The sequence below is a fragment of the Dipodomys ordii genome, unplaced genomic scaffold (genome assembly GCF_000151885.1).
Source record: "Dipodomys ordii isolate 6190 unplaced genomic scaffold, Dord_2.0 Scaffold122, whole genome shotgun sequence".
Classification (NCBI taxonomy): Eukaryota; Metazoa; Chordata; class Mammalia; order Rodentia; family Heteromyidae; genus Dipodomys; species Dipodomys ordii.
The window spans coordinates 3978863-3984317 of NW_012267338.1; the positions used below are offsets into that span (position 1 = coordinate 3978863).

The following is a 5455-nucleotide window of genomic DNA, read 5'->3' on the forward strand; positions in this document are numbered from 1 at the left end:
AAAAAAAAAGAATTGTTGCCTCCTTCTTTGTTTTTCCCCTACCATCCCTTCCCTCCCACCTCCACAACTACACTCCTTTCCCCCCCACACACACATAAATTGTAAAGTTCATTTTTCAACATAGTGTCTCGTACATTTCATTGTTAAAATGGGTCAACCTGTATCCCTATTTAAGCATTTTGATTTTTCTTTTCCCCTCCCCAAGCTAGAGAAGTGTATATGCAAGATTCAGGGCACCAACATCAAATACAGTGAAAACAGGGGCTATATCATGGGGGAAGAACATACAAAGAAACAAAAGAATCACATAGTACTTTATAAATATGTTAAAAACTATAGCAAGAAAGGAAACCAGTTGTGTCCCTATCTTGGGATTTATTTCACTTAACATCATCTTATCTGGTCATATGTACATAGCTTTTGACCTTTTCTAATCAAGAACTCTAATAACAACAGATGCTGGAGGGGATGTGGACAGAAGGGAACCCTACTGCATTGTTCGTGGGATTGTAAACTTGTTCAACCACTTTGGAAAGCAGTATGGAGGTTCCTCAAAAGACTCCACATAGAGCTTTCCTGTGATCCAACAATGCCACTTTTGGGCATTTACTCAAATGATCACAAACAAGTTCATACCAAAGCTACCAGCACAACTATGTTTATTGCAGCATTATTTACCATAGCAAATATATGAAACCAACCCAGATGCCCCTCAGTAGATGAATGGATCAAGAAAATGTGGTATATATATACAATGGAATTCTATGCCTTCATCAAAAAGAATGACATCGCCCCATTTGTTAGGAAATAGAAAGACTTGGAAAAATTATATTAAGTGAAGTAAGAAAAAACATAGGTCCCATTATTTCCCTTATTTGCAATAACTAGTATATTTTTATTTTTAATTAGCACATATTAAAAACAGGTGAGGATATCTTTGTGGTAATTCTCCCACATGAATACAGTTTACTTTAAACAAGTTCACTGCCTTTGTTGTATTTCCATAAATTTAGATTTATAAGATTCATAGTAAAAACAATTGGTTTTAGTAATTTAGTGTAGCATTAATAGCTTAAGTGCTTCATAATTTAATTCAAAAGGAAAAATGCTTCAAAGTCAAATTTGCAATATTACCATCTAATGGTACTTGTTATCACCTATTATTATTGAGTAATTACTCAGTCTCACAATGGTTAAAGCATATCATCAAGCAATATTTCGTTTTCATTCCCACTCTCCTCTGTCTTTTGCAATTCTCTAATTTGAACTCAGAGCCTTGTGCTTGCTTGAGAAATGCTTTACTGCTGGGCCACACATCTGAGCCATTTTTGCTTTTTGGTTATTTTTCAGTTAGACTCCCGTCCCTCTTTTGTCTACCAGTTCTTCTAGTTGTCTCTTACATCACTGAGTTATGAGGCTCATGCTACCACAGCCCATTGATTTGTTGAAGTGGGGAACTTTCGAATCATGTCCCCAGGCTTCCCTTGAATTCTGCCTGGAAACATAGGCATGAGCCACAGGGCCCAAGTACAATATTTACATTGCAAATGCATGACACTCACATGATTGCATGGCCAGCTGTATACATTTATAGCTAAAATTCTTTCAAAGTTGAAATTCAGATTGGTTTGGTTTTGATGAAGTATTGAGGCTTTGACTCAGGACCTGGGCCTTGATCTTGTTCACTCAAGATCGGCATTCTATCCGGTGAGTCTCAGCTCTATTTCTGGCTTCTTGCTCGTTAATTGAAGATAAAAGTCATACAGACTTTCCTGCCCCAGCTGGCCTCAAACTGCCATCCTCAGATTTTGGCTTCCTGATTAGCAAAGCTAACAGGCATGCACTGTTATTGCCCAGTTCTGCACTCTTTTTTTTTTTACTTGTAACTCACTGATTATCCTAGCTTGGATTTGATTTTCCAAGAAAAACGAATAACTCTTTTTGGTATTTTGTTTTTCTTTAACAAACAAACAAATAATCAGGTTGGAAGTAATTTCTATTTAAATTCTACCTTTTACACTTAATAATAGCTCAAGGGATATAATTTCAAGGAGCATCTGTTTCTCAATTGTAATATATGGCTAGCTTCATAAGACTTTGCAAGAATTAAATTGGAAAAGTAATATAATATCCTTCTAGCACACCTTTTGTGTAAGAATTCTTGATAAGTATTAAGTAGCATTATTAATTAGAATCACATTTACAAGTAAGCACAATCTCTTACGAGTATGATTTTTTACCCCCTGAAGAAATCAAGGCTCATTAGACTTTGGAAATATTAGAATTTCTGTTTGTTGAAATGGATTCATTCCATTTGGAGGAAGTGTTACTTATCTCCCTAACATCAAACACTGATCGTTTAAAATTTAAGCTCTTATTTCTAAATTCATTATGCCTTTTATATACTAAGGTCTATGAAATTTGTGCAAATAAATGAATTTTAAAAGCTGTCTAGTTGTATTTTAATAAGCTGATGATATTATTTAAGTAGAAGTAAAGAAAATATAAACTAGCTTTAAAGTTTTATATAAAATGTGTGTGGATTTGAAGGAACACATACTATTCATCATTTATTTTATATCACCATATTAAATCTTCCTGCCGACAGCACAGAGAAAATTATAATGATTTAAAGAGTGAATCTTTATCAGTATTTGACAGAGAAGGAAAATGATGATAACACGCAAACAGTTATTTATATCAAAATTTAACTTGACTGTGGCAATTGCTCAGTACTTGATTTGTGCATTCATTCTGGGTAAGAGAAATTTTTCTGGAATCATTGGGTCTCCTTCTAAGCAGGATTTTGAAATATGAAAATATAGCTTTTAAGTGGTTTCTCAATGATTATTAAAATTCCAATGAGAAGTTGCATAGCATGTTTATACTATTTTCTTTTAAAGGCATTCTAAAGTTATTCTCTGATTTTTGTTAAGTTATCTCTTCACCTGTTTACGTTTAGTAATGGACACCAATCAGTTTCTCTTTATTCATTCATCTCATACCAGAAAAAAAAGTTTTCATTGTCAAAAATTTAAATAAAACACACAAAATATGACACACAAAATACAGGAGATTCTCAACTTTGTGTTGGCATGTTTTAATGGAGTAGTATTTATATATTTGTGTAGTATTCATAAATTTTTACAAATTTCATTTTGCCCAGTTCCTCATGGATATTTCAGATTAGAATTCATTAATTCCAGCTGGTGCCAGTGGCTCAAGCCAATAGTCCTAGCTTTTCAAGAGATTCAGGTCTGAAGATGATGGTTCAAAACCAGCCTGAGCAGACAAATCCTAGAGACACTTCACCCTCATTTGTAATAACTGGAATGTGTTTATATATCCACATGTAAACCCAGTGGATAGTAAAAGACCAATTAATTACCCTTGAACAACAGCATTCTAAACATTCACACAGTGAGAAGAAAAGAGGATATTCTTGGAAGAGGATCACAATGGCTCAATAGCTATGTGCATATGACCATAGAAAACGATGCTTATCAAAATGAACTCCAAGAATGAGAAACCAAAGTTTTGTTATTGTACTGTTGCAGTTATTAGTTTTTATTTCTTTCCTTCAGTTTATTCTGTTTTGTCACTGTCTTTTTATTTCTGTACCATGTGTCTTGTATATACAGTTATCTGATGGGGGAGGGGAAGGGGAAGCACAGAAAAGTTGGGACAAAAGGTGAACCAACTCAGCAAAGATACTCACTGGATACTATGTTGGAAATGAACTATACACCTTGAGGGGGAAGGGGTCAAGAGGGGAAAAACTGGGAGAAAAATGAGAAAGGACAGACACTGTTAAAATGACTTGTGTAACTGTATCCACCCTGTACATCACCTTTACAATAAAATTTAAATTAAAAAAAAAAGAAAAGAGCGACAAGTGTAGGTGTCACTCAAGTGGTAGAGCACCAGTCATGAATGGAAAAAGCCAGTCAGGGGTTCAAGGTCCTGAGTTTAAGCTCTAGAACTGGAATCATAACAAGAACAAAAATCACTGATCACTTACAAACTTCAGTGAACTTATAATGTCACTTTATGTGTGATCTGTAAGTTTGCTCAAGGGGTGCTGTTCTGTTACTGATTATAAAGGGTAAACCTGTCTGGAAAACATAACCAGGTTGTTCTTTTACCTAGTGATATTTGTTGTTATACCAAAGAAATTAAATTTGCTTGAATTTTAATCTAGATCTTATTAAAAGGAAGTCACTCATTCCAAATTGTACACAGGGAGCTTTCAATCCCGTTTGGCCACCTTGTCTGTTGATAAGCAGTTCATTTTGTTTGCCATTCTTTTGTTAAGTGGGTTGAGAGACTGAACTGTCACATTTCTCTTTGAGGAAGTATTTTGGTAGGTTGGCAGTATGGTGACTATAAAGTTGCTTTGATATAAAGTTTTTTTTTCATTTTGAGGTATAAAAGATGAAATCTAGATAATCTTGGGTAATATTTACTTCATACATTTTTATTTACTGTTAGTCCATTATCCAAAAATACAGTTGAATTGCCCCTCCTTTTTTTTACATACTTTTACATTTTAAAACATCTCACCTATATTTTTATTTTTTCAATATTTAGGTACCATTTTACTTATATTACAATCAATATGGCAATTTCTATTTGTATCAGTTCGAATCTCACATTGGTATAGGTTCTGAAAGGAGCTTTAGAGGGTTTTTTTTGGCTGTACTTTTGGTTTAACTTTAATGATTTATACACTGGATACTTTAACATTATAAACAGATGTTTGCGGTTTGAATCTACAACTGGTTATAAAATGTTCTTATTGATTCAATTAATATTTAACATACTTCTTGTGTAAAGCAGTCACAGGAATGACAGAAATACACATAATCCCTTGAAACCTTCACAGCCTAAAAACTTCCAGATTTTTTTCATTCTGTTTTTCATTCATATATCTACAGCCCCTGTTTTCTGTGGCAATTTGACTTTGTAATCCCTAGGTTTGAATGGATTGGTGCACAGAAGTTGCTGTTTCCTTAAAACAACCATTATTCCCTCGTTATTTCTCTAATACTTAATCACTTAAGCACAGTGCACATAAACTAGCTCTTCTCACTGATAAGAGTATGAATAGAAGACACATATTTTTGGCATTAGCCATTATCAACGTTAAGCAAAATGTGCATTTCATTAAATTACATCTCATTTCTGAACATCACATAAATCTTAGTTATTTTCATCTCTTCTATTAAGAATTCTTCTAGTGCAATAATATTGATCTTTAGGTTATTAAACTTACCTAGTAAGAATAAAGATCTTTAGGTATCAGTAAAATATTACACAAAGTCTCAAGGTGGCACACTAAATAGGGTTACAGGTTGACCCATTACAACAATGAGATGTACAAGACGTTGTGTTGAAAAACAAACTTTACAACTTTGGGGGTGGGGTGGGGGAGTGGGGGGAGGTGGTGGTAGGG

At 34.0% G+C, this 5455-nt stretch overlaps 1 protein-coding gene across 1 annotated transcript in view; it reads left to right on the top strand.

Annotated features, from left to right (window-relative positions):
• Ccser1 (coiled-coil serine-rich protein 1) overlaps positions 1–5455 on the top strand; it is a 401729-nt gene that overhangs the window by 205920 nt on the left and 190354 nt on the right. The gene's annotated exons all lie outside the window — the stretch shown is intronic.